This window comes from Oryctolagus cuniculus, chromosome 15 (assembly GCF_964237555.1).
Source record: "Oryctolagus cuniculus chromosome 15, mOryCun1.1, whole genome shotgun sequence".
NCBI classification, from domain to species: domain Eukaryota; kingdom Metazoa; phylum Chordata; class Mammalia; order Lagomorpha; family Leporidae; genus Oryctolagus; species Oryctolagus cuniculus.
The window spans coordinates 47,274,663-47,298,505 of NC_091446.1; the positions used below are offsets into that span (position 1 = coordinate 47,274,663).

General features: G+C 36.5%; 1 protein-coding gene and 1 long non-coding RNA gene across 2 annotated transcripts in view; one reads left to right on the forward strand and one right to left on the reverse strand.

Moving 5' to 3' along the window:
* The window catches only part of LOC100356485 (protocadherin-15), a 1,660,811-nt gene that overhangs the window by 686,856 nt on the left and 950,112 nt on the right, over positions 1 to 23,843 (reverse strand).
* LOC138845359 (uncharacterized) lies at positions 421 to 11,879 on the forward strand. Its single transcript, XR_011382390.1, has 2 exons — positions 421 to 629; positions 10,166 to 11,879. It is a non-coding gene; the product is annotated as an uncharacterized lncRNA (long non-coding RNA).

Consider the following 23,843-nt stretch of genomic DNA (forward strand, 5'->3'; position numbering starts at 1 on the left):
TCCATTATCTGGATGTATCACAGTTGATTTATCCATTCATCTACTAAATGATATCTTGAGTTCTTTCAATCTTTAGCAATTATAAATTTAATGCACTGTGGGGAACCGCAGGCTGGCCACCTGTGGGAACTTCCTCACTTTGCTGTTTGCATGGCCTGTTGTAACAACTTGTGCAAAACAAGTTAAGGAAGTGCTGGCTGCTGAGCAAAACAAGTCAAGGAAGTGCTAACCACAGGATGTCCTGAAGACACACAAACAACCCTGATGGAGCAAGATGAACTTTCGACCTGAGGCACTATGTGCCCTTCAACTTGATTGGACTGTGCCTGCATGGACTGCATGTGAACAGACTTGCCATTGGCTGGGAGCGTCCTGCTAGGGGAACCTTGGGTATATAATGGGGATAGTATGGTACAGAGAGAGGGCTTGGCTTCTTTTCTTTCGCCTTGCATATGGATGAATAAAGTTCCATGAGAACCGAGTAAGCAGCGATCGTGTCTTTACTACGCTGGACTCTCGCTGGTGAGCGTCCGGCAATGCACATTATAAATCCACATATAGATCTTGCATGGATATAATTTTCATATTCTTCAGGTAAATACCAAGGAACATGACTACTGGATTGCATGGTAAGAATATTTCACTTTGTAATATACTGCTGTCTTTCAAAGTACCTATGCCATTTTGCATCACCACCAACAATGAATAAGAATTTCTATTCTATATCCTTACCAGCCTTTAATGTTACCACTCTTCTGGATTTTGGTTGACATTATAATACGTGCATACAAATATTTCTTTTTTTTTTTTTTTTACTTTTGACAGGCAGAGTGGACAGTGAGAGAGAGAGACAGAGAAAAAGGTCTTCCTTTTTGCCGTTGGTTCACCCTCCAATGGCCGCCGCTGCAGCCGGCACACCGCGCTGATCCGATGGCAGGAGCCAGGATCCAGGTGCTTTTCCTGGTCTCCCATGGGGTGCAGGGCCCAAGCACCTGGGCCATCCTCCACTGCACTCCCTGGCCGTAGCAGAGAGCTGGCCTGGAAGAGGGGCAACCGGGACAGAATCCGGCACCCCGACTGGGACTAGAACCCGGTGTGCCGGCGCCGCAAGGTGGAGGATTAGCCTATTGAGCCACGGCGCCGGCCAATATTTCTTTTTTTTAACTTTATATTTCCGGATGACATATAATGAGGGACATCTTTTTATATGCTTACTTGTTAACTATATATTTCCTTTAGTAAGATATTTACAGAGATTTTTGGTATTTTCCAGTTTGTGTTGCTTGTTTTCTTATTGCTGAGTTTTAAAAGTTCTTTATTTTGGATGTGAGTCCTTTAATAACTATATCTTTTTCAAAGATTTTTCTCCCAGTCAGTGGTTTGTCTTCTCACACTCTTGGCAGTCTTTAACAGAACAGAAGGTTTTAATTTTAATGAAATCCAGCTTACGAGTGATTTCCTTCATGGGTCATGTCTCTGGTGTTATAATACAAAGAATCTTCACGATATTCAAGGCCATCTAGGTTTTCCCCTGCATAATTGTTTTTAATAAAAAGAATACTTAAATATTAAATCATATTTCCCATTTTCCATCAATGTATTTAAACCTTTGGTCATATTTTTATTGTGTCACATCAATTTTTTTTCTTTTCAAATGGCAAGGCTAAAAAATTCCTACTATGAAGCAGCATAAACTTAAGTTTAATAAACCTCTAATTTATAGGTGAAGTACTATATTCTCTTTACAAATTCAGGGACTCTATGCTCCATAAACATGCATTAAAATGTTGAAACCATGTTTTACTACCTTTTCTAATTACCCTAAAATGATTTGCATACTTGGTTTATAAATATATTTCTAGAGGCAGCTAATAAGGACATCAAAAAGGGTCAAAACATCCAAATAATTTTACTAATACGTTAAGAGGCTACCAGGAAAAGGTGAAGAAGTTCTAGAGTTAGATTGTGGAAGGCATTCCTGCTGTGCTGTTTCCTTCAATAGAAAGTCGAGTCTTTGTCTTTTATAGCTTCTAGTACCTGCTGAAACTTTGAGTGATTTTGTGTTGGAAAAGTTATGCATGTTACACACACTCATCTGATCTCAAAAATGCACCATAAGAAATACCCACTTAGGAAGCTAAATTATATTTTATAAGAAGTTAGCTAATTTTGTACACTTTGGTTCATATGGTGTTGTATTACATTTTTTAAAACTTAGCTCCTTTTTTTCTGTCATCACTTGAGTCTAGCTGTTTATCTGTAAGTTACACATAATACTCGTTTCCCATTCTGGATAGCCTTTGGATATCCCTCTACCTGCAACATTATGGCTTCAGATTCTTGCAAGGCTTTGGTACTCCATTCCTGTTCCCACTCATGTATAACTTTCTCTAATACACCCACATTGTCACTCTGTCTCCAGTAACCCACTACTCATTCTCTCAGGTCTCACCTTTACCTTCTTAAAATAATATATATCAGAGCCAGCACTGTGGCGTAGTGAATAAAGGTGCCACCTGCAGTGCTGGCTTCCCATATGGGTACGGGTTTGAGTCCCAGCTGCTCTGCTTCTGATCCAGGTCTCTGCTGTGGCCTGGGAAGGCAGTGGAAGATGGCCCAAGTCCTTGGGCCCTGCACACACGTGGGAAGTCTCAGAGGCAGCTTTTGGCTCCTGGCTTCAGATAGGCACAGCTATGGTTATTGTGGCCAACTGGGGAGTGAACCAGTGGCTGCAAGACCTCTGTCTCTGCCTCTGCTTCTCTCTGTGTAACTCTGATTTTCAAATAAATAAATAAATCTTAAAAAGAAGTCTATGCTTTTTCTTAACTTCTTGTCAGATGACAGAATTCCCATGCTTCAACAATTTCCCTTGACCAAGACCTTAAATAACATTTAACCTTACATAACATTAATTTACTGGTCCTGTTTTAACTTCAGATTTTCATTATGGTTAATTATTGAACTCTTTTTTTAGTGTAACTATTAAGCCTTTGACTATAATGTGAATTAAAAATGTTATCTCAAAAAATAATAAATAGGAACTGGCGTTGTGGCATGGTGGGTAAAGGCTGTCGCCTGCAACATTGGCATTCTATATGGACATTGGTTTGAATCTCAGCTGTTCCACTTCTGATCCGTATTGCAGCTAATGGCCTTAGAAACAGAACAGGTAGATGACCCAAGTGTTTGAGCCCTTCCACTCATGTGGGAGACTCAGATTGAGTTCCAGGCTCCTGACTTACCTAGCCATGGCTGTTACAGCCTTCTGGAGAGTCAAACAACAGACTGAAGATATATGTCTCCCTCTGTCTCTGTAACTCTGACTTTCAAATAAATGAATAAATCTTTGAAAAGGAAGAAGAAGAAATATCAATTTAAAAATTTTCGCATCACTTTGATTTTTATATTTAAATATTGCATTGAAATATAACTTTCATTGATTATTGAGTTTTATTGGCCACTTTTCAATTTTGCACTCAAATGCTTCCCTGGCAACCCTCTAATTCCAGTTTTGATGATGATTTCTAAGATTTGCCCTTGGACTGTGGGTTTACAAAACAGGACAAAAACCATAAGTAATGAGATCAAGATACTAAGAGTGTAATGCCTTCAACAAATTATCCATGTAGGCATAAAGGCACAAGGATTATGGGAGAACATACAGTTGACACGAAGAGACAGAATGTTGAATGAGGAAGAACTACTTGAAATTTAGTAGGTGAAATCCACAACAAAGTGTAGAGGGACATGGGACTCAAAAGAGTAAAGATTCTAGTAAGTAGAAGAGTAACATATGAGTTCCCCCTTTTAGAAATATGACAGAATTACCACAAATTAAAACAGTTGTATAGACACAGTTTTGGGGAGAGGGAAAGCTGATTGAAATACAATGTTTTCTGTTAAATATTTCAGTGTCTGGTGAATCATTAAAGGTATTGCCAAGGATTAATATATTACCTTTATAGCACCATCATTAAAATGCAATTATTACACCTGGAAAAGGCAGCACACTCACCCATTAGGACTCACTTAACTCATCAGTGTGGTTTAATAAGCTAAATTGAGCCTAAAATACTGAAATGGGAAATAGCGGAGGTTCAGAAAAATCCAGAGGTTGAGAAATAAAATAGGATTCATGAATGGCCAGATGCAAAGAGATGGGGGTAGACTTGGTGCCAAATGAAAATGTACGGTTTTACAAAATACACACTCTGCCTTTTCCCCCCACATGTTATTGATCTAGCCTCAAAGAAACTCCTGTGTAAGTTCAGATAGAACTTCTTAAGTTCTAGGTACATGTACCAACTTTAAGAATCAAAAGTCCTGGAAATTTCCAGAATGGATGATGGGAGGACTTCTCTGAATGGTAAAATAGGGTCATGAATTGCAGTTTTAAGGACAAGTTTTGGAATAAGAAATATCTGGTCTCTAACAATTCCTGAAACATTATTCTGGGGATTTGTTCAGTTACTTCCACACCTGAAATCTCTGATTGTTCACCAATAAGCAGGTATAGTAATGTCACTTATGTTTAATATGAGAAGTAAATGACAAAATGCTGTGTGTGTCATTTAAGAAAGTGTAACAAATTTATTCATTTATTGACAATTATTTAAGTATTTGCTATGTGTTTGGATAAAGCAGTCCAAAAACCAGATCAAAACATTTCTTCTGTATTGGCTCTTACACACTAGCAGGTGTTAGCTATAATTAGTAGTACTAATAATATCAAAGATTAGGAGAAACTACACAGCTGTCTCTAACTCACAGTTCATTTTTTGAAACCATGGGGAAAGCAATCTTGTCCAGTTTTCTTTAAATCTGAGTGATTCCAGAGTCCTAGAGATCAAGTACTTTGTCTATGGAAACTTACTAAACATTTCATAATAATAATGACAGTAATCATAGTACGAACTGCCAAATGGAATCTATTATACTATAAATTCAAATATTTTCTAGTTCTTTTACCATTTAATGAATTAAGGTTTATTCTCTAGCCAGTAGGAAACATTTTAAAAATTCACAGTGAAGGAAGATAATTTTCAACAACCAGAGAAGGAAAAGAGAAAAATAAATATCCTCATTTCTATTGTAATTCTGTGTTTCCTATATGTAGGATTAGACCAGACAAAATTTAAAAAGGCAAAACAGAAAACAAAACAAAACAAACAAACAAAACCCCCTCAATTCTGGTGCAAATTTTATATCCCTAATGAAATCAGATAACTTTTAAAATTTTACTTCTTTGTTCACAAATCAAAGATTATATTATGACCTCACATTCTAGTTTAATGCATCTGAATGTGAATATTTATTTTTGTTCTATTATATCCTGCTTTGCTCTTCCTTGAATCTCACACACACCCCTCCACACACACACACAGGAAATTTGAAAGCTACATTGAAAATGATAACTCTGAAAATACTATTCATGAATTTTGGAACAATATACACCAAATAAACATATTTTATAGCTATTATTTATTTCTTTGAGAGACAGAAAGAGAGAGAATTTAGACAGACAGCTCCCATCCACAGGCTCATTCCCCAAATGCCCGGGTTGTCTGAGTCTGGCTGGGGCTAAAACCAGGAGCCAAGCATGGAATCCCTGTCTCCCACAAGGATGGCAGGAGTCCAGTTATTTGAGACACCATTGGGTCTGCATTGGCAGAAAGCTGGAGTCAGGAGCAAGAGCTGGGAATTGAAGCTAGGTAATCTGATGTGGATGTGAATGTGGATGTGGGCTTCTGTTCTTTACTTATTTATTCAAAAGGTTGAGCAACACAGAGGGGGATAGACGTACACCCATGATAAACAGATAGAGATCTTCCATTTGTGGTTCACTCTTGACTGCTGTAGTCAAGTTTGGGCCAGGCCAAAGCCAGGAGCAAGGAACTCTATCCTGGTCTCCCACATGTGTGGCAGGGGCCCAAGTACTTGGGACATCATCTGCTACTTTCCCAGGTCCATTATCAGGGAGCTGGATTGCAGTGGAGCAGCTGGTTCTCGAACCAGCACCTATATAGGATGCCAGCATCACAGGCAGCAGCTTATCCTGCTATACCACACACTGCCCAGGGTGCTGATCCTAAAATGGAATGCCCTGGGCGTGTGCCGATATGGGACGTCAGCATTAAAAGCAGCATCTTAACCTACTGAACCACAACACCACCAGGCTAAATATCTTTTCTAAAATTTCCTTTTAATCTCATTTTCTAAGAAACTTTAATGCTCCTGCATATATGCATACCTATGCAATTTTTATATTTATATATACAAATATAAATTATAAATTTATATATTTAGTACATATACATTTGTGTATGTACATATATATGTGTCTGTAAATGTATAATTTATCATCAGTTTTATAAAAATGAAGCCCTGACAAATTTCTTGCCAAATCTCCTACTGAGAGAATATTGCCCAATATATTCCAAATTATAAGATTATAGCATTCACTTAGATAAACATTCATTTTTTTCCTTTTTAATTTAGAAAATATTTTAATGTAAACTTATCTTTCTAAAATGTTAAAATAATTTTATTCACCATAATTGTGCATACTTATGGGGAAAGGTATAGTTTTTTTTTTACTTTAATGATTTTTAAGGAAAAATGCTAATCTGAGTGACAAGACTGAGTCTACAATAACTTATTTTTCTACCTTCTCCTCTCTCTTTTTTTTTTTTATGTTTGACAGGCAGAGTGGACAGTGAGAGAGACAGAGAGAAAGGTCTTCCTTTTGCCATTGGTTCACCCCCCAATGGCTGCTGCGGCCGGCGCACTGTGGCTGCGAACCACACTGATCCGAAACCAGGAGCCAGGTGCTTCTTCTGGTCTGCCATGCCGGTGCTGGGCCCAAGCACTTGGGCCATCCTCCACTGCACTCCTGGGCCACAGCAGAGAGCTGGCCTGGAAGAGGGGCAACCGGGACAGAATCCGGCGCCCTGACCGGGACTAGAACCCGGTGTGCCGGTGCCACAAGGCAGAAGATTAGTCTATTGAGCTGCGGCGCCAGCCCTTCTCCTCTATCTTAGCATACACATAAATTTAGAAGGAAAAACAGTTAGGTTGGCTAACATCAATTTGTTCATTAAGATACAATATTCAGTATTAATATTTTCTAAGTCTAAAAAAGAGCTTGTATTTTGTTCAGTTTTCTTTGATTTATTTTCCCTGATGTTGATGTCTTATTTTGCCTCTTTGTCCCCAAATACTTTCTAACCATATGCCTTGTAATGAATTTTCCCAAATAAAAATCATTTATAAAATACAACATAATCAATTGCATTAACATATAGGTGGATGTCTAGGTCACAGTTCCTTTTATGTTGCCTTCCCTTCATAGTTTTCTGCAACTCAAGGTTCTGGTAACCACAACTTATTATCTCTGGATTACAGCCCTGGATGACTTGATAGAAACAGTGCCCTGTAACAAACAGCCTCAAATACTGACATCACCATCATTTGTAGGGGTACCTATAGCCTGCCCTTAATCAGTAAGCAAGTCTTTCATTAGCATAATCTAAATTGGCCTGTTTCATTATTTCATCTCTTGTCAGATCTGACATAATATCCTAGACAAAAATCTCAATATATCTAATTCTTAAATATTTATGTTGTTGAAAATAAACATTACAGCCAAAATTACATAGCTTCAGTTGTTGGTCACAATTTCGCAACATGGAATTTTAAAGAAATTTCTTTGCACTTATGGTTGTGATGATGGGGTTTAACTATAAATCTCAGAGACAGAAACTATTTCCATCCACATCTGAATGATATCTTGATGCTTGTTAGTTATGTTAGTCTTTTAGAGGTTCAGGTTGAATGTCTCACTGTATTGTGTCTACTGTATATTGTCTATAGGTCTGTTGATATTTCAAAGTAGAAAACAAAAAGGAAAATGATAAGAAAAATTAAAGAAAAATATATACAGTCAGAGACAAGTCAACCACTTTCTTTCAACTGGAGCTTTAAAGTAGTTAGATATTCCCTCAGAATACTCATGGGCACTAGCTAATTTTAACAGAAGGCGGGCCCTGGAGCAATGACACATGTTTTGTGCCACATTTAATTCTATACTACACTGATTTTAAAGGGCTTGCTAGGGAGTAACCATACAATTTTGCCCATGGTCATCAAAGCCACTATGCTCTTTCAGCAGAAGCCAGAGACTCAACACATTGTCCTGGCCAATGGCCAATCTGAAAATTAGATAGATATCTTTCACTTTTTTATTTAAAACAAACAATCAAATATATAAAAGCTGTGCTTTTCTCTGTCACATAGCTGCTAAAAATTCTCTATAGGAAGTTTTTATGTCCTTCAAAATTGAGGACCACTAGTTCTGGGACATACGAATCAGCCTTCATTCTGATTAATGTGATGCTGTCAATAACTCCATAAATAATAAGTGTCAAACTCTTGATTACTAAAGGAGCAATTCATTACAACACTGTGATATTTGGAAAGTTGGATTTAATATTCTGTATTTTTAATGTAAAAGAGCTCTTTAAGAATCATTGAACTTATGGGAAAATGCTAAGAAGAATTATTTTAGCACATCTTATCAAAGTTTAAGAATCAACAAGGCTTAAGACTAACTTTCATTGTTAAAAATAATAAAAATACACATAGTGAGTTGAAACGAAAAACACAATTCTTTGGGGTTCATCCAGATTGATTGTTGTCAAATTTCTGAACAGAAAAATAAAAGAACATAATGGGATTGTGCAGCAAGCTCCTTTGAGTGTTTAAGGCTAATGGAAAACAATTAAGCAATTCCATAGTATATAACACAATCCATTTTAAAAATCCAATTTAAAGCCTCTTCTGCTCTTTACAAAACTGGAAAAGCGTAAGTGCTATAAAATTGCTTAAATCAGAACTTCCATTGATATCAAAGGTTGAATGGTCATAATAAATCCATTTGTAGAGTGAATTCCTTTGCCATTTCAGAAAATATCATTGATTTTGCTTTGATTGACCAAAGATTCTAATTGAGAAGGTAACAAGTGTTTATAATGATTTGCAATTTTAACTATTTTTGATTCTGCTTTAATTCAACTTTTCAAATAAGTAGCCACCAAACTCAATTTCAAGAAGTTATATATACACATATATATGTATATATAAAATGTGTATATATACTATATATATATATATATATATAGTCGATGGCTAGCATTTTAGGGCTACATGTATCAGAATAATTATAAAATTTTTAATGTTATAAGTCTGGGGAAGAATTGTCTATGAACCAGCACTTGTGGCAGATGTAGTACAGAATGACTTCTATGACCTCAAACATACCACTATATTCATATTTGTGCCATTGTCTCTGTATCGAGAAGAAGTGTCTTTGAAGAAGATGCCTGGGGGTTGGTGCTGTGGCGCATCAGGTTAAAGTCCTGGCCTGAAGCACCCGGCTCAGGTTCTTGTCCCTGCTGCTCCTCCTCTGATCTAGCTCTCTGCTATGACCTTGGAAAGCAGTAGAAGATAGCTCAAGTCCTTGGGCCCCTGCACCCATGTGGGAGACCCAGAAGAAGCTCCGGCTTCAGATTGGTGCAGCTCCGGTCATTATGGCCATCTAGAGAGAGAACCAGAGGATAGAAGACCTCTCTCTCTCTGTCTCTACCTCTCTCTGTAATTCTGCCTTTCAAATAAATAAATCTTTAAAAAAATGAATAAGATGCCTGAACATTCATCTTTTATTAATTCCTCATGATTTTTTTGTGCAATCAGTAATTACCAACACATACTAAATGCCAACCACCACAATAGTTGGACCAATTGACACAATTAACATTTCTTAAAGAGCTAAAATTACATGGAAGGAGAAGGACAAAGTGCCAAATCGATTTCATACAACGTGGATGGTAGGGCATCTTCACTATGAATTTAACTCATGAATAGTGAAGAGAGTTATTACTCAAGAAGATTTGGAAATGGAAAGTGGTGGCTTTTGAAGGTATCAGAGCAGAGGTGACTCGTCTGAGACTTGATGCATGAATCCAATTACCTCCACTCACCACTATACCAACACTTCTCAAATAGAAATGGATGGATGGATGGGTGGATGGATAAATGAATGAATGACAAAAATTGTGAAATGAAAAATTTAGTTAAAGTGTTTTTTTGGAAATTTTCATTTTATCAGGTAACCAAGAGGAAACAATGAGCCCTTAAGATTGGAATGTTGGGGACAGCATTGTTGCACAGCAAAGTTAAGCTACCACTTGAAACACTGACATCCTATTTGGGCACTGGTTCTTGCCTGGTTGCTCCATTTCTGACCCAACTCCCTGCTAATGGGTCAAGAAAAATTGGTGGGAGATGGTCTGAGACTCTGGGTCCCTGTGAGGAATAAGGAGGTGGACCATGGAGAAATCTTCTGTTGGCCCCCAAAAAGAGTTATAGTTCGCTGCTGCCCACAGGAAGTAAAAATAAAAAATACAAATGGAGTTACTTATGCTAAGCCAGAAGCTGGTGACATCACTTATGCCAAGCTCAGTGCTTGCCAGAAAGATGCTCTTCATCCGACTGAACAGACTTCCCTGAGCAGTCTCATAATGTCTGTGCTATGGATGACCTCAAGTTACCTTCCTGCTCACATGGTGATTGGTCACACCCAAGGAACACACCAGAAACTCCCTGTCCTAAACAATGGATTGGTGGCCCCTGGTAAACTCCAAGAGGGAGCATAACTGATTGGTGACACCTGGGCCCCTGCTGGAGACTCCCCCTTCAGGGTGGCAAGGATAAAAGGAAAGCCTTTTACACTGCTCTCCAACCTCTCGGGGATCATGACCCAGTACATTTGAACCTCTGGATCTCCACACGTCTGGAGCACAATGGCACAAGGTGACAACAGATCAAGGGCCCAGTGCATGTGAACCTCTGGATCTCCTCCCACTTGGAGCTGAAGAGCCAGCTCGCTAGCCCCCTTGCTAAGTGACACAAGGCCACTACAGGACCAAATTCCAGTGGAACCACTGCCTTGCCACCTGGCCTGCACCACTTATCAGCCTGCTGCCAGACCCGACCTCAGAGCCAGACCAGACCTCTCAGCAGGGGACCTCTCCAACTCTTCACCTTGCCTTTCACCTGGAAACTCCGAGCCTACTGCCCAGAGTGACAGCCATCCCACGACTTCCTGCCTGTAAGTGACTGTTCTGAGATCCGTCTCTCTGAGTGGTAAAGGAGATATTGCACTCTGGAATCTGGACTTTGACTTTTCATACCATGATATGAACCTTGAGAACACAGCATTTATAATAATATTAGACATGTGTAATATGAAGGAATGTGCCTTGACCCTATGAATAAGAATAATGCTGTATGCTTTGCTGTGCTTTTATTATTGTAGTCGGATTGCCTTTGAGACTGCTTTGATGCTAGATGTGCGTTATGATCTGTGGAGTAATGAACATAACTATATAGATTGGCATACAGAGTGGTAAAGTCCTAGTGTGTAATTGTATGAGCAATAGGCCAGCGCCACGGCTCAATAGGCTAATCCTCCGCCTTGCGGCGCTGGCACACCGGGTTCTAGTCCCGGTCAGGGCACCGGATTCTGTCCCGGTTGCCCCTCTTCCAGGCCAGCTCTCTGCTGTGGCCAGGGAGTGCAGTGGAGGATGGCCCAAGTCCTTGGGCCTGCACCCCATGGGAGACCAGGAGAAGTACCTGGCTCCTGCCATTGGATCAGCGCGGTGCGCCGGCCGCAGCGCACTGGCCGTGGTGGCCATTGGAGGGTGAACCAACGGCAAAAAGGAAGACCTTTCTCTCTGTCTCTCTCTCTCACTATCCACTCTGCCTGTCCAAAAAAAAAAAAAAAAAATGTATGAGCAATAAAAAACCTTTCATTGGAAAAACAGTCTGTGTGCATGTGTTCCTTCTTTGCTGTGCTCCGACACGTCGCCCTTAAGCCCTGTCGCACTGCGTGACAGCAGGCACTCATGACAGTCCCAGCCACCCACATGGAAGACCTGGATGAAGCTCCTGGCTCCTGGATTTGGCCTAGTCTAGTGCTGGCCATTGCAGCTAACTGGGGAGTGAACCAGCAAATGGCAGACTCTCTCTCTCTCTCTCTCTCTCTCTCTCTTTCTTTCCTCTCTTACTGACTCTGACTTTCTAAAAAGAATAATTATTGTTTTAAAAAGGATTAAAATCTTCATGTTGAGCAATACACAATATAGACGATGAGAAATACCAGAAGCCAGGCACCTGCCCACGCACTCCCTACTTATATTGCTTCTGCCTATCGCAAAGGCCAGCTTTGCTGCTGACACATTGGATTTTAAAAAGTAAAACACTATTCTGCAGTTTTAAAATATATTGACTGTTTTTCCAATATAATCATGAGAAACACAGTTTTAAGATTGCTGATCTGCTTGTAAAATACAGGACAAAAAAATCTCCCTATATATCTACTTGAAACTATTTCAGTGCTTACACCCTGGGACTTCTGATCTGTATAATAATCACTTTTCCAAAAACCTGTTTTGGTGCTACAAAAATATTAAGTTACATAATCTTATGAGGTAAAATGAAATTATTGCTTTATTAGCTGTTCTGTATGTTTTGTTTTTTAATGTCATAGTGCAATTATCCACAATTCTAATTATATATTATATGAATGCATAGCTTACTGTTTTTCCTCTAGGTGAATAATGAAGAACTAAGAGAGGAAGAAAGAAAATGGCCAAGGCAAAGGAAAACAAAACAAAAAGTGACATTTATAAAAAATTGGCCATGATTCAGAAAACAACACAATTATAAAAACAGATGTATTTCGTTTTATTTCTAGCTCATCCCTTCACAGACAGCTGTTAAATAATTTTTGAACCATTTATTTTTAAAACACTAATTTGTTTTTTCTTCTAAATATTATTATTTAAAAGGCGAAGTTACAGAGAAAGAGACAGAGACAGAGAGATCTTCCATTAACTGGTTCTTTCCCTAAATGGTCACAAAAAGGAATTTCATCCCATGTGAATGAAGAGGCGCAAAGACTTGGGTCATCTTCAGAGGCGACCTGGAACTGGATCAGAAGTGGAGCAGCCAGGACTCAAACTCGCACCCACATGGAAGGTTGGCATCACGGGTGGCGGCTTCACCTACTTTCCTACAACACTGGCCCCTATTTTTTTATCTTATTATTTGTGCCTCAAAAGACAAAAAATAGTTCTAAGAATTGAAGATACATTGTAAAATATGAGAAGTGCATTGCTCTGTGTGTGTGTGTAAAACATGTATACACACAAGAATGTGCATTTCTAGTAGATAATTAAATAATAAAAATCAAATCAAAATGTGTATCTCGTGCCAGTCAACTAAAAGATATGGAGCATTACTGGTACACTGGAATCTTGAATATACTTTCTGATGCTATCCGGAATTTTGTGTTACTTAATACTTGTTGTCCTTGTCAGATATACTATATCCAATGTTTGAAGCTCAAGATAATATATGGGTAAGTCTTACCTTTTTAACATTATAGTAATGAAATTATTCTTTTGTATATATAAAAAAATCAAATCTCTCATATGAAATATTTGATTCATTGAATTAATGAGTTTGATTCAAAGACTAGAATATATAGAATATTATGCCAAACGGTATACTAATTAAAACATTTTTAGAGCTTCTTTTGTTTGTTTTTACTAATGCTACTTGGATAATTGATGCTTTCCTCATTTATACATTATAAATGAAAGATTTATTTATGCCACTTTTTTATAGTTAAGTCAAAGTCAAAGAAATCTCAAAGCAATACTCTAAGTGTGGGCATGCAGATAATACTAAGATGAACGTAAGAGGAGTTCTATATAGGCAGTGGATATTATAACTGGCAAAAGTTTTCTTTGTTTGACCTACAGATGGGAAGGCACACACAGAATTCTGAATGTAATAGTATCCAAACATATAATAATCCCAACGTACAAATATAAAGCAGGTGAGATCTTCATCTCAAATTCTATAGGGAAAACAATGTACATATCCTAATCAACAATACAAGTGGCTTCAATTACAATCCTCATTTACAACTCTGAAAGGAACAGAAATTAAATTTGTTTTCTGCTATTTTAAAAGAAATGTATGAAAATAGGCTGTCTAAAGTATATTTAACACCTGCATTATAATCCTTCAGACTATGCCAATTTAAAAACAACTGTTTATTTGAACTTGAAATGGCTTACCCAAAAATACTGCCTAAATGTAAATATCACGTCTATCATTTTACATTAAGACTGAACTTAAAGGTCAATAAGGAAATATTTGATCTGAAAATAGAAATACATTAAATGTTCTTTGATTTAGAATATAAAATATAGACATATAGAAAAAATGAATATACACAAGATTCAGAATGGAAAAACCATCTACTTTTAACTGCAGAATAAAAGAATTATCTCATTATTATATAAGAAATTATTTTCAAAATCAAATAGCTTCTATTAAAAGGTTGCAAATGCTCTAGTATTTTTTCAAAGAAATATGTAACAAGATTTATCAATTCACAGTATTGATAAGGTTGTCTTTTAAATGCATAATTATGGATACTATATTATCCTTAGTAAGATAATTTTATATCTTCATTCTTTACCAGTTAAATTGCAATCTTCTGCTTCAGAAAGTCTTTTTCTTTCTTAATTTATCTCTGCCTCCCATCTCCTCTGATATCCTCCCTACATTTTCCTTCCGTTTTCTGTGCTCCAATTCATCTCTACCCCTCTTCACAATCTGCCTGTTTGTGCAGAAAGAACTGTGGTAAATATCCAAGGGCAGAACAATACAGTCAACTATATAGGTGACTATGCATACAAATCAGGACTGCAAGTAATAGAAATTGGCTAATATCTCGTTAGGAATGATAGTGTAGTTGTATAAAAAGTGTGGTTATTTTACATATTAAACAAAACAAAAGGGAAAGAGAAAAGAAAGAAAAGGAAATGTCACTAGTTAAAAGAATGCTTTGGTCAATGGGAGTTTAGCTTCCATTTTATGAAAGCAGTAAAAAATATCATTTTTGTAAGAGCAAAATATGAACACTACACCAAATTCTATATAAAAATCTTCCAAGAACAACATGTTAATATACTTTAATATATAACGTAGTTTAAGAAGGCCACTTTTCAGGGACTCTGGATATATAGGTTCTCTTAGCTTCTTAAAAGTTAAAAATGAGGCCTAGAAATAGTCTGCTCTAAAGATTTAGATTAAATAACCCACACGGTGCATACTCCAAGTTCAAGCTGAACTATTTTAATTGGGACATCAATCCTGTGAGGTTTTCCAGTTCTTCATTCTGGTGCTCCCAAAATAGCAATATACTATAAATTACCATTTCCCAGCAGATATTTCTCCCAGTTTCTAGGAGCTGAATATTTTAAAATTTGGCCCTTATTAAAATTATGAACAAAACTGCTATTCGATCTGCAATTCATTGAATGTCTTACCTCCTACGTTAAAAAGAAGAGTTGGCTTGCAGTGATTGGAAGCAGTTCTCAGAGCAGTTGCTAATACATCAACTAAGAAAATAGCTGCTTTTATTTTTCTTGCTTTCTTTATTAGCGATCTGACAACTGTCAATCAACAGCTTCCTTCTGTTTTATCAGCATTAGTCCTCTCAGCCATATGTATTTTTAATAAGAAATTTAAAAACATTGTACCAAAGCTGTGCAATTGCTAGTCAGCACTCTTCTACCCCTTGGTGCTATTAGCTTAACAGATAGCACTACAGATAAGAGCCACAATCCACTTCAGCAGGCTCCCAGAGGCAAGCTGTTGCTTTTGGCTGATTAGCTTCATTCATTTATGTCTTCTTAATTGTTCATGTGCTAAAGCTCATTAAATGAAAAATAATATTGCTTTCCTGTGGGTAGGGCACTTGAGTTTTGAAAAAAAGCCACTTCATCTCTGCCTCAAAGGCACAAGTGAGTTAATCTGATGGTATCTGAAAAAGCTCAATAGATTTGTGCAGATAGCTCTATCCCAAGAAGAGAAATGGGATTAATAAAATTGATTATTGAATCAAGCCAGAAATGGATTCACTCCTTTTTCCTTTAAGGCTAATTTCCAGAAAAATTAGACCTCTTTTTGTAGTATTTTGATTATGCTCACCCATATCATGTAATTTTCATTTTAAAAAGAGCAGTTACTACTATTCTATCACAGATAGGAAGTTGGGGGTCGCAGAGAATGAGAAATAAATCTTTAAATGCTCCCAAAAACAATTTTTTGCGGGTTAAGAATTACATATGACCTTAATTTTATTTATTTATGTATGGTTCACAAAGAGAGAAAGTGAAGTTCATTGATTTAATGGCTGGACTGTGTGCCCACTGTGTTCCAGGCCATGATTAACGAATGTGGATGCACCTTGAGGCTTCTAGTCTTAATGGAATATAAACAATAATGTAATACCTAGTGTATATTGACTGCTATATATCCTCAAGCACCTTGTCTACTTGCATCACCTTTTTCATCTTTTACACAATCTTGTAATATTGAGCATACTCTTATCCCGTGTGATAAGTGTGGAAACTGAGGTTTAAGCCACATAACTAAGGAAGGCTAAAGTTTAGATCTGAACACAATTGACTCCATGGCATAAGTCCCTAACTACAAGTAGACCTCACTTTGCAAATCCTTCCTGAACATATTCCGGTCACCATGATTTAATTAAACTACATCAGTCCACAAGGTATTTCTGATGTGATTACCAAATAGAGCCCTTACTTATAGTTCTGTAGCCCCAAATCATACTTTAAGTAAGTGATGCGATTAATGATCAATGATCAATCACATCACTTCTTTCAAGTTTGTGATCATTGCACATCTAAATTTTAACGACATGTAAACAGAGCTGTGTTCAGTCATGTTCCCTCCTTTTTTCTCAACCAACAACTCATGTGAGCCTTTTCACAAATAAATAGTAGAGAGAATTACACAAAAAAGGTGATAATATAGTGAACAAACAAAAGTACAACAAACCAAGTAAGATGTGAGCTAGTGAAATGAAGCTATATGAGAGAGACTTGACTGTGGGAATGTTGATACTGCTGTCATTCAAGACTGTAGATTTCAACCGGAGCATCTTAGTGAAGATAAACTTACTGACATAAATGAAGAAAATGGTTGTAGTGAAAATTATAATGATGTACCAGTCTGAATGATGCCTCAACAACACCACAAAATAGAAAACAAAGTAACGGAATTCCCAGAGATACTTCACAGTACTGAAATCATCAAGTAATAAAGCATAGGAAATGGTACAAATTCAAGATTTGGAAATTTTTTAAGGAAAAAGGAAAATCATTCACTTCATACTGTAAGCAAACAATTACTACAACACTTTTAACTAAAAATAATCTTATATCTTTAATTTCAAGGTAATGAGAAGAGGTAATTGATATAGAATATCAAAGACAAGCACAGAAATGAAAAATAAGAATACTAATATTGGCTGAATACATTGAATTGGAAGTAAATAGACTTATACAAAGAAATAGCTGGGTTTAATTCTTTAATTCTCATTCTAATTTATAGTGTGCTAAATAAATGTTAGATTTAATGTTTTTTTAAAATTTTTTCTATAAAAGTATAATGTCCGTAAAAGAGTATTTAATGTTCTAGAAAAAGTTTTAAAAGTCACTTAATAATATTAATTTTCTCTATTGGTAACTGAAATGATCTTGTACTATTCCATCTTATAATCCCACACTACTATGCAAAGCAAGGATTGCCAGTATTTATTTCTTATCCATTTATTTGCAATAGAGACATAACTGCTTAGCATCAGTAGCAAAACTTTGTTTGGAAGAATATTATATAAATTTGAAAATGAGACTAGTTTCTTTATTACATTGCTAAAATAATCAGAGAAGGCATCCAAACTAGTGTTATACTTACTGCTAATACAAGTAATGACTTAATATATTTATTTTTCAGTTTAAAAACTATTGCAATGTATTTGGTAAACCTACTTTGCTCACTTACATGTTCTGATGTCACCTTGCCAGTGTTTTTGTGTTCATACTTTAAAATAAATATTTTCATATAATTTGTACAAATCATGTAGAAAGTTCCAAAACATTAAGGTTTAAAACTGCATGGAAAGTTTTTAGGAAGTACATAATTTTGGTTTTATAAACTTATGATATATCATACTTTGGAGAAGAACTGAGAATGGTGACTTATCAGTAGAAGGAAATAGAAATATTTAAACCTGAAAATAAGTTCCAATGAATTTTAAGAGTTGTGGAATCAATACAGTGTTTGTCAGTGTTGCTGATATTTCCCAAGTACAGATGCTAAATGACATTATGTATAATAGCTCAAAGTAATTAGGTTATGATATTTTCCCACTATCCTAAAAGTTTTCACCTCTACTTCTATCTGATCTCACCTAGCAGTCTATACTTTTTTACTCCCCTCTAGTCATGTTTTTTGTTTGCTCCTCATTAAACATATAAAATATTTTTTTGTAAGATTTATTTATTTATTCAAAAATCAGGAGAGGAGAGGCAGAGAGAGAGAGGTCTTCTATCTGCTGGTTCACTCTCCAGATGGCCGTAATGGCCTGAGCTGCGCGGATCTGAAGCCAGGAGCCAGGAGCTTCTTCTGGGTCTCCCACATGGGTGCAGAGGCCCAAGGACTTGGGCCATCTTCTACTACTTTCCCAGGCCACATCAGAGAGCTGCATTGGAAGTGGAGCACCTGGGTCGCAAACCGGTGCCCATATTGGATGCCGGCGCTTCAGGCCAGGGCATTAACCTGCTGTGCCAGAGCGCCAGCCCATATATGAAATATTCTTTTCAAAAATCTTTTATTTAAAAAGGTGAACAAATTTCATATACATGGATTTAAGAGCATAATACTTCCCAACTCTATATTCCCTCACTGCCACACCTCTTCCTTCCTTATTTTTTCTTTTAATTTTTGCAATGATATATTTTCAGTTTATTTTATAATTGCAATCTTAAAACTCCACTATGTAAATGATTCAACAACTATTAAGTCGAAAAACTACTGTTCCTTAAGAGTATAGACAAAATGGCCATAAACAATCATCAAATTTCATAATGTCAGTTTCACTCACATATGTTACTTTTTTGTACTCTGATATTATCTTCCCCAAATCAGGAAGTACATATAATATTTGTCTTTTTTGGACTGGCTTATTTCATTAAACGTAATGGTTTCTAATTGCTTCACTTTTGTTGCAAAATGACAGGATTTTGGTTTTTTACAGCTGAATAGTATTCCTTTAAGTATATGCACCAAAAATTCTTTATCCAGTCATCAGATGATAAATATCTGAGTTGATTCCTTTTCTCAGCAATTGTGAGTGGAGCTGCTATAAATATATAATATATATATTATATATTATTTATATTATAGATAATTCTTTCATATGCTGATTTCACTTCCTTTGGGTAAATTCCCAGCAGTGCAATGGCTGGGTCATATGGTAGAGCTGTTTTCAGATTTCTGAGAAATTGCCATTCTGTCTTCCATAAAGTTTCTACTAGTTTGCATTCCCAACAACAGTGTGCTAGGGTATATTTTCCCCTACATTCTAGCTGGAAACTGTTATATTTTGATTTCTGGATGAGAGTCATTCTAACTGCGATGAGGTGAAACCTCATTGTGGTTTTGATTTGCATTTCCCTGATGGCTAGTGACCCTGAACATCTTTTCTGGTGTCTGTAGTCCATTTGCACTTCATCCTTTGAAAAACACCTGTTCATATCCTTTGCCCATTTCATAATTAGACTGTTTATTTTGTTGAGTTTTTTGAGCTCCTTATATATCCTGGATATTAATCCTTTATAAAATGTATAGTTTGCAAATACTTTCTCCCTTTCTATCAGTTGCTTCTTCACTCTATTGAGTGTTTCCTTTGCTGTGGAGAAGCTTCTTAGCTTGATGTCGTCTCAGTTATCTATTTTTGCCTTTCTTACTGGGCTTATGGGGTCTTATATGTTAGTGAAATTGTGCTGTCTTATCTGGGGTGCCATCTCAAGCCCCGGATGCCATCTTAGGCTCTGGCCCCATAGTCATCTTGTACAATAATCTTCTTTCCTAAGCCCAGCCTGGCTTACTAGAAGTTAAGTGACCAAATGGCCCAAACACAAGCATCAGCTCCACCTCTACCCTAATGGGATTCACTGCTTCCACTTCCTTACCTCTGCAAAGAAATAGAAGATATGATCTCCTGGTACAGCTATTCTTGCATGCATGGGGAGGCAGCCTGTAGGGTTCCCCCAGCCCCAACAATAAACTTTCTCCCTTACTCTAGTGTTTGGTGTGTTTTGTGGTGGCCTTTCTTTATTCAAGAAGTATTTGGCTAGGCCAATGTCTTGAAGGGTTTCCCCCATGCTTTACCAGGTATTAAAAGACCTTTCCTTGATGATCGCTCTCCTTGGAATACCTTTCTCTAAGAAATAAAATTATGTAATTTCTTCACCTCTTTCAAGCTAGTAATTAAACATCTCCTTGTCAGTGAGGCCTAGTTGATAGTTCATACTTAATGTTCCAAATTTCTCTATGTCCTCTCCCAATCCCCATTGGCCATTCTTTTTGTTTCATTCATAGTAGCCACCATCCTTTGGCACATTATATAAGTCCTTTGTTTAGTAACTCTTGCGTATATCATTTATCAATGTCTTCCAATAGAATGTATAATTTCAAAGATCACATTTTTTGTGTGTTTGACAGTCAGTATGAATAAAGGAGCACCTCTTTAAGATGAAATTTTGTGTATTGGAATAATACAAGCACTATGGCAATGAGCATTTGTCATTATTTTAGTTTGCAGTAATTATATTTTCCTAGATTATAATGCAAAACCAATTTGCTGCTAATCACTCTCCTTGTTGGTCACTGTTTATGTATTTCTAAGTGAATATGTTATTAATAACTATTTTAATAATTCTGGATATTTGGTGCACTCAAAAAATCCAGCCTTTTAAAATCAACACCATTATTATGTTATTTTGCAACAACCAAATGTGATTCTACTCATAAGTGGAAAATTCAGACAGAAAGTACACAACTGACTTGATCAGAGTCAAATAAATCAGAAGTAATGGAACCATTAATTGAAATGCCCTTACACAACTCTAAAACTTGTGATTATTCCATCATGTCTGACGGTCTGTTAAAACTACTATATTAGTTACAAATTATCTCCTGACTGAAGTAAGAGTTTTGGATGACTGATAATTTTCTGGGTTCCATTACTTCTTAGATCTAATACAGAAAAGACTAATTAAAAGTAAAGAGATTTATGCACATTCAAGGCCAATATTGCACCAACAGCTTAAATGTATCTGGAAACCAAATATTCATATAATCTTTGGAGAATTATCTCTTCCTAAAGAGGTCAATTAATATGCTATAATGATGACAGTGAAATACCATACATTAGATGCTGTAAGTCTGAGTAGGGGCAAGTCCGATCTGTTATAGATGTGTTAAATATCCTAACTTGTCAAAAGCAGTGATGAAAGCAAAACGAAACTTTCTCTGTCTATCTCAAGGGATTATTGTGAGACTAAGGGTCTGACATGGTGTGCATGGGTTAAGCTGCTGCCTGCACCACTGGCATCCCATATCTGAGTACTGGTTCTAGTACCAGATGCTCCACATCCAATCCAGGTTCCTACTAATGCACCTGGGTAGGCAGCAGAAGATGACCCAAGTACTAGGATGGAGTTCTTGGCTCCTGATTTTGGCCTGGCCCAGACTGATCATTGTGGCCATTTTGAGATTGAATCAGCAGATGGAAAATCTATCTCTCCTGTTCTCTCCTTCTATCATTCTGCCTTTAAGATACATGGATAGATAGATAGAAAATCTGATGAGTTAATTTGTCTAAAAGTATTTTGTATCCTCATAAGCCATACGGCTATTTAAATGTGATCCCTCCATATTAGATTTAAAAAAGAAGCTAAATATAAAAAATATGTAAAAACTGTGTTCTCTTTCATGGAGTCTAACTAGTATGAAGTTTTTTTTTTTTTCATTTTTAAGGATTTTACTTGTTTATTTAAGAGTTATAGTTAGAGAGAGAGAGAGAGAGAGAGAGAGAGAGAGTCAGAGAAAAAGGTCTTCTATCTGCTGGTTCACTCCCCAGCGGCCACAATGAGCTGAGCTGATCTGAAGCCAGGAGCCAGGAGCTTCTTTCAGGTCCCCCATATGGATGAGGGGCCCAAGCATTTGGGCCATCTTCTACTGCTTTCCCAGGCCATAGAGCTGGATCAGAGGAGTAGGCAGGACTAGAGTCAGTGCCCATATGGGATGCCAGAACCCTACAAGGATGTTTAGCTCACTAACTCCACAGTGCTGGCCCCTAGTCTAAAGTTTTTAATGTACAATTTTGAAAGTGACACAAACTTAAGATTAAATGGCAGGTAGTTGTAAATATGAGGTCTTCAAAAGGTTCGTGATAAATGTATATTATGAAAAAAAACCATGTATGAATTTCAATTTTTTTTTTGCTTTTAAACAAATATCATTTAATTCAAATTTTTCACAAACTTTACATTGACTGATAACTATGAAAGGCAGTACATTAAAAATGGCATATTATATCAACCTATGCTAGCTAGAAAGATTGATCAGGAACAGGGTTTGAGTTTTGTGGCACAGCAGTTAAGATTCCATTTGGAATGCTCGCATCCCAAATTGAAATACCTAAGTTTGAGTCCCTACCTGCTACTGATTTAATTTCCTACTAATGCAGAACCTGGGAATCAACTTGTTATGGATCAAGTACTTGCATCCCTGCCACTCATGTGGAAAAATCATATAAAATTCTTATTCATTCACTTTATACCTCTGTTGTTCCACCTTTCAAATAAATAAAACTTAAGAAAATTCCAAGACATCAGATAAAATGTTGTCATCAGTCATATAGTGTTATTTAGAAGTGAGCACTAAGTCCTTTGAGGGGAAAAAAACACTAACCTTCTCTGTGAATTAAGTTAAGGAAGTCTTGGTTACATGGGTTTGCCAAATGCAACCATATGTTTTCTACAGTTCCTTTTTCGCTATGAAACCAAATACCAAACAAATAAATAAAGGAAACAAAGAAACACATTAAATCCCTAGGTGGAGAATTTTAAAGTCTATAATGTTTGGGAAATAAAAATGTACTTCAAAGTAAAAACATACCCTAACATTTCTGATTTTGTACTCAATCTACAAGATTTATGTGAGCAAAATAATATTAGAACCAAGATGAATGATAATTATGTACTATAAGCCTGTGAATAATGTTACCCTGAAAGCCACAATAAACAATTATTCTATGTGAAACAAAACATTGACTGTGACTGTTATTAAAACTATCACCAATGAACTCTCAATATAGCAAACATTATTAAAACATCTAGAAAATATAAATGGGTACTTCTGTTTTTTGTTCATTTTTTAAAAATGAAAATTGTTGGTAATGGCTGACCTGAAGGCAGATATTCATTATAGTAGTCAAACATCTTAAAGTAAATTTCAAATGTTATGTATTCTACATAAATTACTCAGGAGCAACAGCAAATAGGCTCATAAACTTGCACATAAACAGAGAAATATTTCTTAAAGAAAAATTGTATGTTTAAGACATTCACACTAATGTCTGAGGAAAAGGCGTTTGTAGCATACTGCTCCATTACCTATTCTTAATAAAGAATGCAATTACATAACTTAATTTAGCTGTAAACAGATTTCTTAAGAGCAAAATGTGTATTTGAGAACAACTCTTAAGAATCATAGCTTGCAATGCATGGTAGTTCAATGAAGAATAATCTGTAAACAAAATCTCCATC